Source organism: Ambystoma mexicanum, chromosome 4q (genome assembly GCF_040938575.1).
Source record: "Ambystoma mexicanum isolate Mex_15411 chromosome 4q, UKY_AmexF1_1, whole genome shotgun sequence".
Classification (NCBI taxonomy): Eukaryota; Metazoa; Chordata; class Amphibia; order Caudata; family Ambystomatidae; genus Ambystoma; species Ambystoma mexicanum.
This window is the reverse complement of record NC_090928.1, coordinates 979,746,822-979,768,248: the sequence shown is the minus strand read 5'-3', so window position 1 is coordinate 979,768,248 and position 21,427 is coordinate 979,746,822. Positions and strand designations below refer to the sequence as shown.

General features: G+C 46.9%; 1 protein-coding gene across 1 annotated transcript in view; it reads right to left on the bottom strand.

Annotated features, from left to right (window-relative positions):
- Positions 1 to 21,427, bottom strand: part of LOC138468123 (putative deoxyribonuclease tatdn3-A) — a 1,043,131-nt gene that overhangs the window by 590,013 nt on the left and 431,691 nt on the right. The gene's annotated exons all lie outside the window — the stretch shown is intronic.

Here is a 21,427-nt window from a genome sequence, read left to right as displayed (position 1 = left end):
AAAGGATATTGCAAGTCAACTCTGAGTTTCGTGACGTTATAAAAGAACTCTGCCTTCTATTTGGTCACAGAACGCCTCAGTGACTTGCAATATCCTTATAATGCATGTTAGGGAATAGTAGTTGTGACATCACTACTGACCTGTAATAAGAAAATGTCATCCCTACTGCATATGTAATCAGTTATTAAGCTTCAATTGTAACATCACGATGCCTGTTGCTTGAGCCAGACCAGAGCAGAATTCCTTCTGCCATTGCAGCACTTAATTAAAGATTTGGTAAGCTTTTCATTCCTTTAATTTAAATAGCTTTCTCTGAAACTGCAGCTATTAACCAATAAGAAACTGTTTATGGTAGTATTTTTTTTTAGCACTGCTAGAGTTTAACACATGAGAGAAAGAATCTACATGTTGAATGGTTTTAGAAGCATTTTTATTAAACTTCTTAAAGTATTTGTTGTGCAAGATATTAGAAGTCGCATATTTCTCGTTTTTCATACATTACAGTAAGCAAGAGGTTGGTTATTAAAGGGGATGGAAATATCTGACCATGTATTCTAAGGAATAAAATAGCCCCTACAATTTGTAACAAGCATTGGCAATGCCAACGGTTTTGGCTTTTGTGTAGGCATGGCAAAGGCATTTGCCATGCACCATCAGTGATATTAACTGGCAATTGATGATAGCAGCTGCAAAATGGTCAGAGTGCATGGGCATATTAGCACTGCCTGGGAAATTCCTAATACTTGTATACAAGCCAAAAAACAGTTGCCTGTGCCGAGTAATATATTTAACAAGACAAAAATAGCGCTTATAAATTAAGTGGCTTTAGGGAGACCTGGTTAAGACATTAACCCTCAAAAGACTGCTTTGAAAAAACACTGGCAAACACTGAGCACAGAATAAAGCTTGTTAAAGTGAGCTCAAAGAATTCCCATGAGGGGGTGTTTTGGGCTGGGCAGGGGTAGGTACTGGGTGGCAATGGCCATAGGGATTATCATGGCCATGGACAGTCAATGGGTGGGTAAACAACCAAATAAAAAACGTTGTGTCCCTCGTCATGAGCCATTTCTCCCTAGCTGTACTCTAATGCAATAGCTTTGGCTTATAGGTGATGCACCAAATAGCTAAAATTAAAAAAGGTATTTATTTTTTATTTTATTTATTTGTATATGGTTGTTTTCTTTACATAAAAGAAAACCTTTACAACATTTCACAAGTTTAAAACATTAATTTTTCGAAAAATAAGATAAAATGAGATAAGAATATTATTGAAAATGGAAAGAAACAATTTAATTCCCAAAATACAACGTTATGAATAGAATAAACTAAAATCATTTCACACATTTGTAAAATGAAAGCCTTATAGTGAAGCATTAATTTCAAAGAAAAATAAACGTATTTGCCATAAATAAAGGATTAAGGCTTACTTCTGTCTTCCTGCAGATAAGCGAACAACTAGCAAAATTGCATTCTTGACCTTAGACCATCTAAGCTAGACCACACTCTGTTTTCAAGAATCTCACTATCGCTATATATAGCAGAGTGTGTTTATCATGCAACATACGCTTCCATTGATAGTCAGAATTAATGCAATTTACATCTGCAGAAAATCGACTGAAGTAAGAAAGCCTAGGTAAAGACAGCGCTGGGCAATCAATCAAAAGATGTCTCGGTGTTTCTTTGATTTGGCTATTTTTGAAGAATTTACATGAAATAGAGGAATGCTTTGCTTTGTTTCTTACGGCTATGATTTCTCCAGTAGCCAGGACGTTAAAGCGGAATCTCATAAAGATGTTTCTAGAGTTCCTATTAGGGAATCGAATGAGATAAGGTTCCAATATGCCCATGGGTTTATAATAAGAAACCAAATGAAAATATAAACCATAGTTTATCAATTTTTGAATAGTATTTGCCCAATCTGCATTTTGCAGTAACTGTTTACCTTTTTTTGGTTTGAGAGATAATGTATGTAAGGTGGATCCTACAGAATTTAGCAATTTTTTACAAATTTCCATTAATTTTTTCAGGAAAGCAGATCTCGAGATGTTTAACTTCATCTGACAGCCCAAGTCGGAAATACAGGGAATTCACACCTTCCGCCATCAGATTCCGAAAAAGGGAAAGACATTTACATTCAATGACACTTTGTAAAGATTGTAGACCGAACTCATATCTCAGAGCGACCAAAGGAACGCATTTTGGTAGGCAGTAAGTCATTTCTCTTAAGATGGTAGCTCCCAATTTACTTATATCCAGCTTACCTGAGATAAACAGAATTTCTAAGCCATAGGAAATTTTTGGCGTTCATTTTTGTTTGTAATATTCAATCATTGGGGCACAGGAAAAAGCACCAAATTTACAGTCTACTGCTTTCATTTGAGCGATGCTTTGTCTGGCCTTCATATGGAAGTGATTTCGTGTCTGTGTATGACTTGGGCTGTCATTAATCAAAAATCCCAGATATGTCAGTGTGCTTTGTTCCTAACTTAATCTTGTTCAGGAACCATTTGTCCTTAACCTGTTTCCTCATTCGACTAAAGCGCATGATATGAGATTTGGACGAGTTAATAATTAGTCGATTAAGTGCCATATACTGCGCAAATGCGGACAACAATCTCTGAAGTCCTAAAGGGGTTTTATCAAAGAGTAGGAAGTCATCTGCGTATGAGCACCAGCACATCATTTTACCCTCCAGGATAGGTTGAATAAAAGCTGACTTCATAAGTCAAGGGCCCACATCTGAGGTGTATAAATTATAAAGAGCTGGAGCAAATATGCAGCCCTGCCTAAAACCGTTTGATGTTGTAATTGGGGAGGATAATAATCCTTCATTATTCAGGCGTACTTGGATTTTTGAGCCTTCATGAAGATGAATAAGGATTGCGAAAGTTTCCTTCGGGGGGCCTAGGCCATCCAGTTTCCGTCATAATGTCGGTCTGTTGAACAAATCAAAAGCTAGCGACAAGTCCACGCTTGCTAGATATACTGGAGATCCCCCTTTTTTCCACCCAATTTCTTGTAGGAGGGAGATGATTAACCCTCCCACCATGGTTCCCACTCCCCTTCTAAAACCAAATTGTGCAGTAGCAATTATTGCATTGGCGGTAGACCAGTCCTCCACTTGTTGTAGTATCAAGCCCACGAAAATTTTCGATTCTGCCTCCATTAACGTTATTGGGCGATAATTAAGGGGCAGTGAGCTATCTAGATGGGAATAATAAATGATAGATTCCAGGAATGGGGAATGAACTTAGTAAGTTCTATGTTAGAAAACAATAGAACTAGCACTTTGGACCAGCTTTCAGGGTAATCCCTAAGTAACACATTTGATAGGCCGTTAGGACCCGCAGCTCTGGATGAGCTAGACTTGATGATCCTGTCTCTAATTTGGGCCACCGAGGAACTACACTTCCATTGAGTAGTTGACAAAGCATCAGAAAATACAAACAGAGGAGCTCTAGAGGCATATAGGGCAAGGAAGTGCTCCGACCAAGATTGTTCGGAGATTGGATTTAACATATGAGTTCTGTGGGTCGATTGCCTATTTATTTAATGCCAACATTTGCGCAAGGAGTTGTCCCTAAGGGCCCTCAACATTGATTCATTATCCGCTTGAAACAAGGAACACTTATAGACTTTTAGCCAGTTTTTATATATTTGTTTCATCTATCTTGCCCCCTCATATTTAGCAATGTCTGGCATCATTTGTGATCTAAGTATTCTTAAAGATCTTCTCAAGAGCAGCTTAGCTGAACGTACATTTTGATAATATTTATGAGTATGGGGTTTCTCAATACTTTTTGATTTACTACAACTAAGGAGTTGTAAATCAGAGTCTTCACAGAAGGGGTGAAATTGACATGAGTAAATCTATTCTGTTTTACTTCCAAGGGAGTAATAATATAGTCTTTCCGAAACATATTGTTGCATGCTTGAACATTACCAGGGTGCCATACAATGCGATTTTTTGCATAATTCAGACCTAAATCTGGAGATGTGTATTGGGAAGAGCACAAATCTCTTAGTAGATTCATATCTGCTTCTAGCATTTTATGATCGCTCAAAGTTGCGTCAGTTATGATAAATGTTTCTACTAAGCTGACAATATGTTCCGTAGTAAAAATATAGTCAATTGCCGAGGTCCTGTTGCCCCTTGACCACGTAATGTAAGGTACTTCCGGTTTGAGTAAGGAGTGCAATGAAATAAGACCCTATGAGTTGAATAGCAAATTCCAAATTAACAAGTCATTTTTTTGATATGCCACCTCTATGATTTTTGGAAAAAGATCTCCCTCATGCTTTGACTCATGTGAACTTTCTCTAGATGTCACTGATAAATTCTCTATTACTAAATTGCTATCCGAGTGCAGATCACCCTCGATTCATATTTGATTGAGGTCACCCATAACCAATATATGAAGAGCTGTACATTTCAGGGAACATTTTTCCATGATTGCTTCCATTTTCAAGATGAACTCATACAGGTTTGCACCAGGTGACCAATAGACATTCAGGATCAACAGATGGGAGATTCCCTCATTGCCCTCCACCTTTACCAGAGAACCCAGATCATAGGGGGCAATTACAACTGTTTCGATCATGTGCAAGCCCATACCCAGCTTTAAAGCGGTCAGGAGGCCTCTGAAAGGCCTGCCCCTTAGCCCCTTACTAGCTGGTATATAGCAGAATTCAAAACCATCCAAATGCACAGGAGTAAGTAACCATGTTTCTTGAATGCACAAAATATTCTTGCTCCTCAATTTTTGACATAGTTGGTGTGAGGATAATAGTTGTATGTTGCCTTTTGAGTTCCAGCACAAAATTGCTAATCTGTTATCTGGGTTAAAGTTGTTGTTTCAGTGTTTGAAGCTGGGAAATTGAATCTCCTAATGTTAAGGCTAGCCATACCCATCTCGTTTCTTCATCCGAAAGCCCCTTCATTTTCCTGTTGTTGACTAAAATTATCTTGTGACAAGCGTGGTGCAATTTGATGAATCACCTCACGCTCTAAATCGCCCTCACTGAAGATCAGTAGATCGAAACCTAGACTATTCAGCTGCTCAACCTCTGCCAGAACTTTTCGGAAGACCAACTAGTCTTACATAATCAAAGCACATAGGCTGGATAAAATCAACTCTCTTAATATCTGCGCTAGATAGATTTTTTACTGACAATATGTCGTTTAATAGAGCGAGAGAATGTGCTCTATTCATGGCAGGTTGATATCCGCAGTCGAATAAAGGATATAGTAAGACACTAGGGAAGTCAGGGTAGACCGGCTTTCTCCACGTTATATATCGTAGGTCTGTCTGCAGATAATTTTTGGGATTGTACTTTATTCTTTTATCACCGGTTAGATCTCTGCACTTGCCTTTATCTGAAGCCGCGTGGGCCTCTCCTGCGGAGCTTTGTGCTGGTTCCGTAATATTTTGGGTAGAAGGTGGTGTAATAGGCTGCAAAATTGCCTTTGGGTCCCTCATTGGAGTAGCATTATCTCCGCGATTTCATTTCCTTGAATTTTGAGGGACGGGATGATGGGACCCTCTATTTTCGATAAATCTGCTTCACCCCCTCCTTTCCTAAGGAGTTGTTCTATAGTAGAACGAATGAGGGAATTTATATAACTTTCATTAGGCCTGCCAGGTACGGAACAGGATTCTGATTGCGCACTTGCATCCTTGTCATTTGTCAAATCAACTACCGGAGTGGGCACAGGGTTATTTTCCGTCCCACTGGGTAGCTTGAGCAGCTGTTGATGGGGGAATGGTGTGGAGACAGGTTGTGCTGTATTCGGTTCTGCTTCCGCGAGTTTAATCACCATTGTGGGAGCGGAAGTGCACAGCACAGCCTCTGGTTTATCAGTGTTAAGAATTTTTGGTTTTGCGAACAAATCATAAAGTTCCCTCTGCTCTCCCTGCACAGAATGCAAATTCTTACATTGGAGGGGATTTACATGTTTTGGAAGGGGCGGTTTTAAGCATCTCCTCAATGAGGATATTAGTAGGAATGTCATAGGTACCAATATTCGTTCTGGGGGGAGTTACCCCCTCTCCCGTCTTCACCACTGCTATCCCAGTTGTATGCATTAAGTCCTTCTCCTCTATAATTAAGTTTCTCCAGGTATTTTTTGGAAGCTTTATTCCTTCGATCATGAAGTGCGGACAACAATTTGTTTTTCTTACTTTTTTGCGATTTATTTTAATTTTTGTATCTGAGGAATACAGCTTTCCAAAACTGGAGGCAACTCTGTTGGAAGTACTGCTGCCCCCTGTTTATTTTTCTGAGGTTTAGGTGGGTTTTTGGGAATATTGGTTATACCCCCCCCACAACTGAACTAGCTTATTTGGGAGAGCTTCTAAAATATTTGTACCTGTTTTGGATGTTGCCAATATGCGCTCCAATAAAATTCTTATTTCAAAATAACAAGTGGAATGTTCTTTTAACTCCTTCAATACCAATAGGAGAGTCCCCGTCTTATCACTTGCTGAGAGATTGTTTATTGAATAGAGCATTCGGGGGATCTTGAAAATGTTGGCATAAAGCCATTAACGATGGATCTACGGAAAAGAAATCTGTGGGGGTATCTAGAAAGGATGCAATCTCATGCGAATTGGTGTTTTGAGCTGGCTGGGTGGCAAATAAGCATGAGCTAGACACCTCTTCCTGAGAAATTTGGGGATGTCCCCCAGTGAAGATCATTGAGGAATTTGTGATTTCGTCTGCATTCAGTATTAGCGAATCGCTGGGTTCAGGGGGGGAGGGCAGAAGGGGTAGATTTAAGGCCATTCGCATTGTATTTTTTATCAGAGTAAATACAAGGGGGACGGATAGGATATCCTCATACATCCGCACCGCCTGTATAGTTGAACTCCTTGTGGCCGGACCCGTCTGCACAGGACGAGAATATGTATATTCCACACTAAATCTCCTACGGGACATCGTGGCTGAATGCCGCCCACTAAGCTAACTAATAGTATGCCTTGCAGGCGACTGTTTTGATCAGAGTATTATACAGTAACAATAGCTGCTTAACCCTGCATGTTGTGATGGAAAAGCTTCTGCCTCACTCCTTGTCTATGATAGATGTATCTGACGGGTGCTTCCGGCCCGAAATATGCCCACTCTCTCGAAGCCCATATGCCACAGCACACTATTCAGAATTTAGAAACTCTTAGTTTCAAATCTAAGCATACAAGGAAACAAAAGGATCAAATGGGCAAAACTCAAATACAATTTTTACCTTCCCGTGCGAGTATGTTATTTGCAAATGGCCCAGGTTTCATTCGATTGATTGTAATAATCAAAATTTTACAGGCATGGAAACAATACTTTAAATGGGTTACTTGACATAACGTAGCTGCCCTAATATCCTGTGCACATCGCCTCCTCGCCGAACAGCCAAACAGCCAGGGCACTTCCGACACACTTCCCGTGCGCAGGTACACCTGCGCAGGCCCTGAGCTGTTATAGCGGCTGCTGGGACCGAGTGGGCGGGGTTTGTGACCGGGAAACCTGAGGACCTGAGAACAGAAGGAGAACCGTATAAGAAACAGACTGGGGAATTAATGAGTGCACAAAGCACAAAGTCACTGAGTTACTTTTTTCCAAAGGCACTGCGTTTCGCCTGTTCAGCAAGGCGCAGCTTCTCCTCATGAATACGATAGTCCACAGCAAGCACGGAGAGCGTCTAGGAGGCAGGGAGCATCTGAGGCAGCCAAACAGCCAGGGCACTTCCGACGCACTTCCCGTACCTTAAAAAGGGTATTGCAAGTCACCAAGAAGCTCCATGATCGCTAAAGGAACTCAGCCACAGTGTAGGTATATGCACACCACCAATGCACCTCAAGGCAATATAGGGGAATAACGCTGAAGGCCTCGGGAGACTCAGACAGGTTTCAATATGCTATCCACGTACGCTGGGTTTACTTTATTCTTTGAATAAACGTTCAGTCCATTCATCCACTCGAAAGATTGTGCTCCTTCTGATGCAATAGATCCTTCAGTTGCTTATCTGCAGAATATGGGCCTCATTATAACCCTGATTATAACCCTGGTGGTATCCTGGCGGTAATGCCGCCATGATACCGGCATGGAACAAGTTACTTACCTGTAACTGTTGTTCTCCAGCATGGGTGTGGCGTGGATTCACATGCTCATGTCGTCAGGCTGGGAATCCTTGGTAAAGAAAAAAAAATCAGTTTGTTTCGTTTCTGAACTGTCTTTCTACTAGTAACCAATCACTGGTCTCTGGGTCATACTGCCCCCAGCCAATGACTGCCCTCTACCTAAGCCCCTCCTCTGGCAGCCATCTTCAAATTTGGTAGAACGTAAAGTGGCAGTAGGACGAAGAGCCAATCATATTTCGCCGGCAGCGAACGCCGGTCCGCGAAAGAAGGCAGGAGAAAAAAGGCTCCTGTTCCGAGCCTGTTGGAGCCGATAGGAATGATGGAACATATTGGACTTGTCTCTACTCTGCAATTCTTGCCTAAGCGTGAGTTAGTAATACGACTGCAATATATTCACATTATTTTGCTATTTTTCACATATTCAGCTAAAGCTAAGCCTTCTGCTCCCCCCCAGCAGTGTGTAAACACTGTCCCAATCATTCTCGGAGGCTCATGCCGTTTGTGCCCACTTGTTCTCTTACACTGATCCTCTGCGTATGCGCCGCAGCGGCACATCTACTGACTTCCTAAAACAACTATATACGCTTTCATAGGGCGCCGCCTCGACAGCTTAATCACCTGTCTCTCCTAATGGCAGACACTTTATTTTTGCCGAGGTATTGGTATCTTTAACAGTTGGACGCTTATCTTGCTGCCCCAATGTGCGCCCCTTGGCTCCTTTACTAATTGACCTCCTGAGCCACAAGTTCCTCTGTGCACAGCCACTGCACCTACATCAAATGTCCTCCTAATTGTGTCGTATAACATTGATCATAAGTTGCTCCCCCGTGTGCCCTCTTGACTTCACTGTTAATTTAGGGCGGCACCACCCTCAAGTTTCTCTCATGCATTGTGATGTTAGCCGAACGTCCCGCATTGCATTGTGTCCATAACTGCAAGTATTCACTGTAATTCGCACTGTCTACTGTGTTATTACTACATGCGAAATGGCTAATGCGCACCTAAAACAATACTCGTTAGCGCTCACTTGTCTAGCAAGTGCCGTGTACCTGCAATGTTAGCCCATTTTATTGCCAGCCGTGTCTCTGCACTGTTCGCCCATTTTATTGCCAGCCGTGTTTTTGCACTGTTAGCCCATTTTATTGCCAGCCGTGTTTCTGCACTGTTAGCCCATTTTATTGCCAGCCTTGCCATTCTTGAAAGTGACTCTAGTATTACTAAAAAACCTATTCTAAAACTGACCCTGCCCCCGCTTTTTAAGCTATCCCTCAGCTTATTAGCATATGGCCCTAATGGCACTACTACCAATCTGTGTCCTGCCACTATTTAGCCTTTGCCTGCCCTACATGGAAAATCGAATCTAGGCAATGTATTTTTGTTGAACTACTACCTATCTGTGTCCTGCCACCATTTAGCCTTTGCCTGCCCTACATGGAAAATCGAATCTAGGCACTGTATTTTCGTTGAACTACTACCTATCTGTGTCCTGCAACCATTTAGCCTTTGCCTGACCTACATAGAAAATTGAATCTAGGCACTGTATTTTTGTTGAACTACTACCTATCTGTGTCCTGCCACCATTTAGCCTTTGTCTGCCCTACATGGAAAATCAAATGTAGGCACTGTATTTTTGTTGAACTGCTACCTATCTGTGTCCTGCCACCATTTAGCCTTTGCCTGCCCTACATGGAAAATCGAATCTAGGCACTGTATTCTTTGTTGAATTGTGACCCACTTGTGACCTGCCACTGCCCAGCATTAGTCGCTCAATCTCTCTGTCATCTCCTGTCACCCACCAGCTGCACACACCAGCTGCACGCTCACACACAGTCACTCTCCACTATCATGATGCCCAAGAGTTCACCTCCCATTCACAGCATAGGCTCACACTCCCGCACTCTCCCTGCCACACTCTGCCCAGCCAGCCTAACAGCCCTCTTTATAGTCCTCACAGTAATGGCCCCTACGCTTCCCCACAGACACCTAGCACACCTCACTCAGCGCCCGGCACTAAATTCACATGCCACAGCACCAGACTATAACATCACACAGTCTCAGCCACCTAGCCTAGCTATCAGACTCCACAATCTCAGAAATCGATCACTTTCTAGATATTTACTCTGCTCACCCACACCTCTCACGACTAGAAATACCAGATTAGGCACCCGCACCGCACCACTACCCCACACTAAAATGAGCAAATGCACTGCCCCTATCTCCCCACCACCCCAACCTGCATCAACACTACCTCGCACTAAGCCCTTCACTACAACACACCACAACAAGCACACTTCACCCCATACTAGTATAAACAAAAATATCAAAGGCACACAATACCCACCTCTGAAATGTGCACTACTGAACGTATGCTCCCTACCTGCACATGCCTTAGAGATAAATGATCTACTATCCACACAGAATCTGGATCTACTATGCATCACCGAAATCTGGCTCAATGATGCCTCCTGCCCAGCCATCGCACTAGCCCTACCCCCAGGCTACACCATCCTTAGGCAAGATAGACCTGATAAGATTGGAGGGGGAGTCGCCCTCATCGACAAAGATTCATTGTCCATTAGACTAGCAGACCATAGTACATGGGGTGGAAATGCCGATATACTATCAGCCAAGCTTACACTCTCCCCCAATAATCTAATCAATATCCACATCCTATATAGACCTCCCGGACTTCCAGCAGACTTCCAAGAGCACCTCTCCCACCGGCTCAGTAACAACATTAAATAATCCTGCAAAATCCTTCTATTAGGAGACCTAAACTTAGGGTTCAATGATCCTAAGGATAAACCCGGCACAATCCTAGCAAAAGAACTTGCAGACCCTAGGATTCTCCCAAGGAGTCCTCACCCCCACTCACTCCAAAGGCTGCACCCTTGACTGGGGCATGGATCACAACTGTGCATCCAACATTATCTCAAACACCACCTTTCCATGGACGGACCACACGTGCATTGAATTCCTTATCCCCACCAACCCCAGACCCAAGACTCTCACCCACGCGCCACCTGCCATAACAAGAAGTTCTAAAAATCTCAATGCAGACAACTTGCGACCCTACCTCAAAAACCCCTGCCTAGCACCACCTTTCTCTCAGGACCCAAATATACTATCAGCTATCTTTAATGATACTCTCACCAATGCCATAAATTCTATAGCCCCACTTGAAAGCAAGAAAGCAAAAAAATAATTTCCCTGGAACTCTTGGTTCTCAGAGGAACTTCAAACCCTCCGAGCACAAAAGTGTCAGTCACTAAAAAACTGGCAAACGGATCCCAGTGACCTAAATAAGAGCCTTTTCAAACATATAGCCCTCCAATATAAAAAAGCCATTTTAGCAGCAAAATCCAACTCCTTCAATGATAGGATATCAAAGTCCAACTCCCAAGCTAAAGAATTATTCGCAATCTTTAATGAACTAGTCACACCCCCGGCTACCGCAGATGAGATAACTAAAGACAAAGCCTGGTGTGCGAGCATTCAGTCCGCTTTGCTCAACAATATAAAACTCCTCCAGAATAAAATCCAAAACCACTGCAAAGCCCTCCCAAACCAAAAAGCCAACCACCCTACACAAGACAAGTGTAGTAATTTCAATCACGCTCAATTCGCCTTCAGAGACATCACTGAACCAGAGGTCCTTAATCTCATCAAAAACGTCAAACCATCTCTCTGCAAAGCAGACATCTGCCCTCCCAAAATCATCAAGGAATGCGCTAACGACCTAGCACCCGATTACTGCCTTCATTAACGCATCATTCCAAACAGGAACTGTCCCAAACAATCTCAATGAAGCCTGGGTGCGGCCACTTCTAAAAAAGGCCACACTTAACCCAGTGCACCCCAACAACTACAGACCGATAACGACAGTCCCGTTCCTCTTGAACTTCCTGGACAAAGCAGCTCGCAACCAGATACAAAACATACATAGAAGCTAACTCCATACTAGGCAAAAGACAATCTGGCTTCCGTGTCGGGCATGGAACAGAATCCACCTCATTAGATCTAAAAAATCTAATCTCACAGATCATGGACAAAGGCAAACCTGCCCTGCTCCTCCTTCTCGATCTATCAGCAGCTTTTGACCTGGTAGATCACCAGACACTCACCACCCACCTCATTCATGCAGCCCATTTCTCTAAACAAGCAGCATCCTGGATCACATCCTTCCTCGAAGGAAGAGCCATGAAGGTCTACTCCGACACAGCTAACGCAGATCCTACCACTATAAACTGCGGTGTCCCCCAAGGATCATGTACAGCCCCCACCCGCTACAACCTCTTCACAAACCCCTCTTCGACCTACTTGACTCCATGGGTGTGGCATATACCAACTATGCAGACGACACTCAAGTACTTATACCTCTATCTGGACTCTATCACCAAGACGCCACGGCCCTTCACAACATCTATGCTACTATCCAAGCATGGATGGCAATCAATGGCCAATGTCTTAATGGGCAGAAAAACACAATAACGAAGCTAAACCCCAAATACGCCAACTTCAACATAGACAACTCAACCACCTCTGTATCATCCTCCGTCAAGACTCTAGGGGCCTCATTACAACTGTGGAGGCAGCCATGCCCTTAGTAAGGGCATGGCTGCCTCCAAAACCATGCCTGGGTCCGGGTTCCCTGAATGGGGAAATACCGGGCCATTCCGAGTATGGAGCCCCATAGGGCTCAATGGGAATGGGGAGGGAGCTTACAACGGGCCCATTCGTAATGGGCCCGTTGTTAGCTCTCTGGTCCCCTCGCGGGACCCCCTATGGACGTCTGGAAAAACCAGACCTCGTAATATTGCGGAATGGGTTTAACGGCGTCAGCACCATTAGCGGCACCGTTAAACCCATTCCGCAATAGTTATAATGAGACCCTAGTTTTCACATTGACGCAAATCTATCGATGAACAAACAAGTCAGCGCCATAGCCTCTGCATCAGTGTTCAACACCAAACTCATCAATGCCATTAAACCCTTCCTATCCGCCCCCAAACGCCTGGCCATAGCTAGAGCAACTATAGGCGCTAAACTCGATTATTGCAACGCTCTCTTAGCTGGCACCTCCGCCAAGAACATTCACAGACTGCAAACCACACAAACAAAAAGCCCCAAGAGCCGCCATGGGCATCCCTAGAAGAGACCATATATCCCATGCCAGACTTGCAGCACGGTGGCTACAGGTCAAAGACCGCATTACTCTGAAAATCCTCACCATCACACACAGATGCATCAACAACACTGCTCCCACATACCTATCTGAAGCAATATCAAGGACCACTTCCACTCGCCCCACCAGAGCACAGTACACCAACCAGCTACACATACCACACATCAAGAGAGCCACAGCTGGTGGTCTAGGCTTCTCCTATATTGCACCGAAACTTTGGAACTCACTCCCTGCCACCCTTAGAGCTGAAACTTCCATCTCTGTCTTCCGCAACAACCTCAAGACCACTTTCCTCAACTATCACAGCGACTTCCTCCTCTACTCCTGTCATGTATATTGTAATTTAAACAGAAATGTAATATAACTATATTGTACCCTTGTATATATTTTTTATTTTATCCTTGGTCAAACTGCTCACTATGTAACAAATGCATGCCTCATGACTATGTAACTACGCATTGTACTGTAACAAGTGCCACGATGTCCTCGGACTGCTGTGCGCTATATAAATACGAATAAAACAAAACAAACAAAACAAAGAGAAGAGCCGCAGAGGGGTTGGAGGGAAGGTTTGCATGTGAATCCATGCCAGACCCATGCTGGAGAACAACAGTTAAAGGTAAGTAAGGTAGGTAAGTTCCTTCTCCAGCATGGGGTCTGGCATGGATTCACATGCTCATGAATACAAGAATACATAGCAGTACACCCATACACAACCACGGGAGGTGGCAAGGCTCAACATTAAGCATTTCAACAACTCAACATTAAGCATCTCTTACCTCCCCACCAGGCTCACCTTCAGGAGAACAGGTTGCGCAGCACTGCCTGGCCGACTCTGGACGCCTCCCTGGAATCCCGGTCGACGCAGTAGAATCTCGTGAAGGTGTGTGTCGACCTCCACGTAGCAGCCCTGCAGATGTCCAGCAGGGGCACATCAGACAGGAACGCCATGGTAGCAGCGATCACTCTGGTTGAATGGGATCTCGGACGGCCGGGCAATGGTCGGTTTGCCAACCGGTGACAGTGCATGATGCAGCCGGAGAGCCATCTGGAAATGGAAGCCTTAGAGGGGGCCTTCCTTTCGTTCACAGGTCCAAAGATAAACAACTGTGATGTCTTCCGAAGACTCTTTGTGCGGTCCATGTAGAACTTCAGCGCTCTAGCCACATCCAGCGAGTGCAAAGTCCTCTCAGCCGGCGACGAAGGCGACGGAAAGAAAACAGGTAACACCAAGGGCTCGTTGAGATGGAAGTCCGACGGCACCTTGGGCATGAAGGAGGGGTGCGTCCTCAGCACTACCCTCTTCTCGTGGAATGTCAGATATGGAGGTTTACAGGAGAGGGCCTGGATCTCTCCCACTCGTCGTGCGGAGGTGATGGCCACAAGAAACGTTGACTTCCAAGACAGGAACTTTAACGGTGCCGAATGCAGAGGCTCGAATGACGGCCCCATGAGCCTGGTCAGCACCACGTTGAGCTCCCACGCCGGGGCCGGAGCCTTCACCGGCGGGAATGATCAGAACAGTCCTTTCATGAACTCCTTCACCAGGCGATGAGACCACAAAGATGACTGCCCCGGAGTTCTGGTGTAGCGGGAGATAGCTGCCGGATGGATCTTGATGGAGGCATGTGCCAGCCCTGCCTTGGCCAGCGATAGCAAGTACGGCAGCACTTGAGGGGCCGTAATCCGCAGAGGGTTAATCTTCTGTGCACAGCACCAGACAGAGAACCTCTTCCATTTGTGTCCATAGCACTTGAGAGTCAAGGACGCCCTGGCCTTTGCAAGCACCTCCTTGCAGTCCGCCGGGATATCGTACCCTCCGAACTCTAGTGCTGCAGGAGCCAGGCCTGCAGTTTCAGCGATCCTTGGTTGTGATGGAGGATGGCGCCTCCTTCCCTGGCGAGAAGATCCGCGTCCGTCAGTAGTTTGACCGGGGGGAGGCTGACATGTCCAGAAGTTCCGGGAACCAGATCTGCCTCGGCCACGCCAGTGCGACAAGGATCATCCTGCACCGGGACCGTCTGAGTTGACTGATGAGATGCAGCAACAATGGCAACGGAGGGATGCACACAGGAACAGGCCGTCTCAGGGGAATGAGAAGGCATCGCCTATGCTCCCCGGCTGGGGAAACCTGCTGGTGAACCTCAGGCACTTGGCGTTCGTCGCCGTCGTGAATAGGTCGATCTGGGGATTGCCCCATCGTCGGAAAAGAAGATCCACTTGATCCTGCCGGAGCTCCCACTCATGGCACGAGCGCAGTTCCCTGCTGAGTGAATCGGCAATGGTGTTCTTTATTCCTGCCAGATGGAAGGGTACCAGGAACATCCCTTGGGCAACGGCCCAGTGCCACAGATCCTGCGCTTGCTTGGATAGGGCTGGGGATCTGGTGGCCCCCTGATTCCTGATGTAGAACATTGTGGTGGTGTTGTCGGTGAAGACCCTTACCACCTTGCCCTTGAGGGATGGAAGGAACGACCTGAGGGCCCAGAACACGGCTCGGAGCTCCAGAACGTTTATGTGTAGTGACCTCTCCTCCGGGAGCCAAAGGCCTCTTGCGTGGAGATCTCCGGTGTGCGCTCCCCATCCTTCCAGGAAGGCGTCCGTCGTCACCGTTTCCTGGTAGGCCGGGGTCTAGAAGTCCATGCCCGCCGCTAGATGCGCACGGGTGCCCCACCACCGGATCGCTAGGCGGAAAGCCTCATTGATTGAGATCCTGTCTTCGAAGCTGCCCACTGCTTGCATCCAACGGGCGTCGAGGAACTCCTGCAGTGGTCGCATACGCAACCTGCAAAAGCGCACGAGGTAGATGCATGATGACATCATGCCGAGTAGGGACTTTATGGACCTCACCCAGGCCACGTCCATGGTCAACAGCCGTTGTGCCTTGCCCAGGATGGCCTTCATCCTTTCCTCCGACGGTGCAGCCAATCGCGCCACTGTGTCGAGTCTGGCTCCCAGAAACATGGCGTCTTGCGACGGTACCAAGTGGGATTTCGCGAAGTTGATCGAGAATCCCAGATCTGTGAGCAGTTGGACGGTCTTCGCTGTATGATTGACGGCGAGTTCCCTTGACTTTGCTCGGATGAGCCAATCATCCAGGTAGGGGTAAACGTGGATCCCCTGGAGGCGCAGCCGCACCGCCACCACGTCCAGGCACTTGGTGAAGACCCTGGGCGCCGACTTCAATCTGAAGGTAAGGGCCTTGAACTGATAGTGTCGCCCTTGAACCACGAATCGTAGGAACTTTCGATGTCCTTTGAGGATGGGGATGTGGAAGTAGCATCCTCCAAGTCCAGCGACGATAGGCAGTCGCCTTCCTCTAGCTGTCCCAGCACGTGCAAAAGGGTGACCATCCGGAATTTCTGGGACTTGATGTATTTGTTTAGACGACGAAGGTCCAGGATGGGTCGCCAACCGCCGGTCTTCTTTCTGACGAGGAAGTACCGCAAGTACACTCTGGAGCCCCGGAGCTTCTTCGGGACGGGTTCTATCGCACCCTTCTTCAGCATTGCTCATACCTCGAGAAGTAGCTGTGGCATGTGGTTTTCCTTCCTGGCCACAGGTGGTAGATGGGGACACTTTCTTTGGAATTCCAGAGTGTGCCCGTGGGCCAGCGCGTCCGGCACCCAACGATCGGTGGGGATGGAATCCCACCCGCTACTGAAATTCGCCAGCCTGCCTCCCACCGTGGTGCTTGGGTGGGGGCCCAATGCTGCGGCCGGCGCAAGCTTGTTTCGCCGAGGACTTGTGCCTTGGCCTCCTTGGCGACGACTAAGTCCTCCGGCCTTGCTGCGGCCTCTGTAGGCCTCCTGCGACAATGAACGGGCTGCTTGGCGGTACAACGAGGAGCCGCCACCAAATCCTTAGGAGGCACCTTGAGACTTGCCTCCGGGGGTCCGAAAGGGCAGTCGTCGTTGAAGGAGAGAACCCAAGGCCCGGACTGTCTCGGTGTCCGCCTTGATGGCCTGCAGTGACTCGTCCACTGCCTTGCCGAACAGGTTGTTCCCGTCAAAGGGCATGTCCAGTACCCTGGTCTGCACGTCCTGGCGGAAATCGGTGGCCTTGAGCCAACTGCGCCGGTGGAGGCAAATGCCATTGCCCATCTGGCGAAAGCCGGTGTCGGCGATGTCCATGGCCACCGTGATGCCGTGGTCCGAAGCCACCTCGCCTTCCTGCAGGATTTCAAGGACTTCCGCCCTCTTGCCGTCTGGGAGGAAGTCCAGGAGGGGAGCGATCTTGAACCACAGCTCCCTGTCGTAGCGTGCCACGATCGCGAGGGCATTGGCCGCTTTGATGGTCGTCGCTGCAGACGAGATGACCCGTCGTCCCATGGCGTCCAGCTTCTTTCGGTCGTCCGGTGGGGAAGTGGGAGTTGATGCCGTCGCCCCTGCAGATTTCTTCTTGGCCGCCGCGGAGACCACCGAATCCAGGGATGGCAGTGCCCTGAGGCACATAGGGGCAGAGTCTGGGACCCGGTACTTCTTCTCGTACCAGTCCCTCTTCGCCAGAGCCATGGACGGGTTCTTCAGCAGTGCCAGTCCTTCGTCCCAGATGTCGTCCAGTAACAGAATCTTGGCCTCCCATCGTTGGTAGAGGAAACCTTCCTTCTTCTGCTCTTCGGGGCATAGCTGGAAAAGCTCTGATGCCCTGGCGATCATGGTGTGAAAGGAGCCAATTTCGTCGGTAGGGGAGGGCCGGGCAGGGGGTGATGGGAGATCCATCCCGCCGTCACCACCGTCATCATCCGTCATCCGTCCCCGTCGTAGCCATCTCATCCCTCGGTGGAGGGGATTGAGGTGAAGGCTGAAAGGGAGGGGGAGGCTGGATCCGCCTTTGCCTGTTCAGTGGGCTTCCCGACAGTCCAGGTGCCGCTGGATCATCCATTAGGGGTAAGGGCAACCTTGTCTTATCTCCATACACAGGGTCTGCAAACTCATCAGGATTGCACCTGAATTGTCCTGTGGCGTAGGCATCGGTTGTGACGGGAGCGACGGCTGGAGCGCGGGTTCCTCCACGGTCCACGGCTCCTCCTCGGCTTCACCGTCGCTTTCTATGTCTGCCTCGTCGGGATCCCTCCCATAGGACCGTACCTCCTCAAACCTCTTGTCCAGGATCTTTGCGACGTCAGCCAGCTCATCTTCAGAGGTGTCCGTTATGGCTGCCGTGACCCCCCCCTCTTTCTCCACCCGGGGTTTCACAGGGATCTTCTCGATAGGCTGAAAAGAGGATTCCCTCCGGGGTGGCAGGGAAACTCTAGGCCCAGAAGCCGTCTCCACTGGGGTAGCCTCCACATGCTTCACCAGGGCCACCACGACTCTTTCGATCGAGGCCTTACCCGGGTGAATTAGGGTCTTTGCGACTTTGGGCGTCCCCAAGTCCTTCACCTTGGGGGAGGGGGGTCACTGCCTCACTCCCCCTCGGCTGTCGCTGTCGGGATCGCCTGGGCTTCTCCCGAAGCTTACCCGGGTTCTCCAACTTTCTCTTCACCGAGCCAGAGCGTTGGCTCGCAGTTGATGGCGTCGGTGACATCGCGCCCTGCCTGGCAGCCAAGGAACCCGAACCATCGGCGCTCCCGGTGCCCATGGACTTGTGGTGCTTTGCTTTTTGTTGGGTTGCAGGAGCGCCCCCAAAGGTCTTAGAAGACCGCTCGGACTTCTTCTTCTCACCTGCTGCTGGGCTTTTCCCCTCCAGCCAGTTGGTGAGTCGAACGCGACGATCCCTCATTGTCCGTTAGGACATAGTCTTACAAAACGCACAGTCCCTCTCCACGTGCGATTTGTCCTTGCTCATCTTCCTTGAATACATTATGTAATCTGCATCCAAGGCAGCTCCTGAACAGCTTGGATCCAGGTGTCGTGTTTTCTTTTTCCTGGGCCATGTCCACACGGGTAGGCCTCAAAGATCTTCCAGAATCCTCCCAGAAGCGAAAACGTGACGAAAATTCCGAAACGGGTCCCCGTTGATCGGAAGTAGAATCGGTGGAGATTGAGGCTTGATTGACCAGAAAAATAAGAGTAAACTCTTCGAAAAATCGCAAAACGCAGTAAAAGCTCGAGACCTATAGCACGAGGGCTCCCAACACTTGAACGTGTGGTAAAAATCTGAAGATGGCTGCCAGAGGAGGGGCTTAGGTAGAGAGCAGTCATTGGCTGGTGGCAGTATGACCCAGAGACCAGTGACTGGTTACTAGTAGAAAGACAGTTCAGAAACTAAACTGATTTTTTTTTCTTTACCGAGGATTCCCAGCCTGGCGACGGGGAATATTCATGAGCATGTGAATCCATGCCAGACCCCATGCTGAAGAAAGGCTATTACCGTTTCCGGGCACTGGGTCTGGCGGCATTGCCGTCGGTTTCCAAGTGCCTGAGTGACAGTGTAAATCCCCATTCATGGACTCCCATAGGACTACATGCGGGGATTTGCCATCATTACCGGCTCCGGTAATTACAGCTTTTTTGCCGGTAGGGCACCTGCCTTACCTCCAGCTGGAGGTAATTTAGGTGCCCCACTGGCAAACCTGTAGTCGGACGGTCCGGTAAAGTGCTGGTATCCATGAACACTGCCACTGGTTAACTTATAATGAGGCCCTATGTCCGTAAGCCGCTCTCAAGAGTCCCCCTGTTAGGGAGAATTCTCATTCTATGGCTAATTTCCCTTACCTATAGAGTCCCCCAGCAGCTTTGCTGGATTTGAAGGGTTTGTTTCTTTTTACCTGCTAAGAGTGAGACTCTTTTTCCCACTCTTGGGTATTTTTGCTATGTGTGTTCTAGGCTATTTTTGAGTTTAATGCCTATGGGATCTTTCTCAACCTCATAGGAACCATCTTTATTCACGTGTTACACAGCACCCTCAGTGCAGTGACACAGGGGTGTCGTAGCGACCCCCAAACATAGACTCCATACCCTGGGACTGACTACTGTCTGCCAGGGCATGTAAAGTCCCCATTGACTTTACTAGTCGAATCCTATGAACTAAACCAGTACAACCCATCTTACTATGGAGGTACTGGAAGGGGTCATAGTTTTTCCCCTATGTTCATTTTCGACAGGGTAATGTACAGTCCCTCTCTCAAAAGTTTCTGGCTGGTGGCAGTGGTTACTACTGTAAATATTCGACCACGAATATTTCCCTATGGGATTTTCCCATTGTTCGAGGCTACCACTTTTTCTGACAGCCTCTAACATACCGCCGGTGTATTTTAATATTAATTTTACTCCGGTAGGTTTTTATTGCCAGAACTTTAACATAACTTCTTTCTTGTGTCTTCCTCTAAACTCCTAACCTAGGTCGAGGATCCTTTGTTCGTCCTTTTGGCGGGCTTCTACCGAGAAGCCCTCCTTTCGGCGCCACTGAGTTTGGGGTGGGTCCATTGTGTGGGAGGGTGAGTAGGACCCCTCGACAGGGTTGCCTCAGCAAGAAAGAAAAAGACCTTGGCCGTGTGGCCAGCGGTGCGGGCTGCACACCCTTATTCCACTACTCAGTGGCGTAGTTCAAAAATAATCGTAGAAAAAATTCTTGAATTGATTCCTTTTTTCCAAGAGAAATTTTTAATAAATCAAACTTCATTCGCTTCGTTTAAATCAAAGATAAATTATAATGGCAGAATTCATCACATCTGCGGCCTATGCATTTCGGGTCGAAAAAACCTTCTTCAGGGCCTGTGATTACACCTTTTCTTATAATACTCAGTCTCAACTGTATTCACATAATTCCATATTACGAACAAATCAACATTGCATTAAACAATCACAACACAAATATCATAATACAACACAAATATCATAATTCACCAACATCAATAAAACATTTGCATATCAACATATCAGATGCATATGTCAAAGAAGAAAAAACACAGTAGCAATAATACATTATCTCATTTCCATTCGGATTATGCAAATCCCATGAACCATGTCAAGGTCGGAAAATGTTGAAAATAAAAAATAAAAAAAATATAACAGAAAACGAAAATAATGTAAAATCATAATAGAGAAAAAAAGAAAGTAATCATCAGTGCGGTGTCCACAGTATACCTCAATGTATCCATAACAATATTTAACTCTCAATAGGTCTGCCAAAACGGTATCACTAACCTTCAAAACGTCAGAGCTCAAAGAAA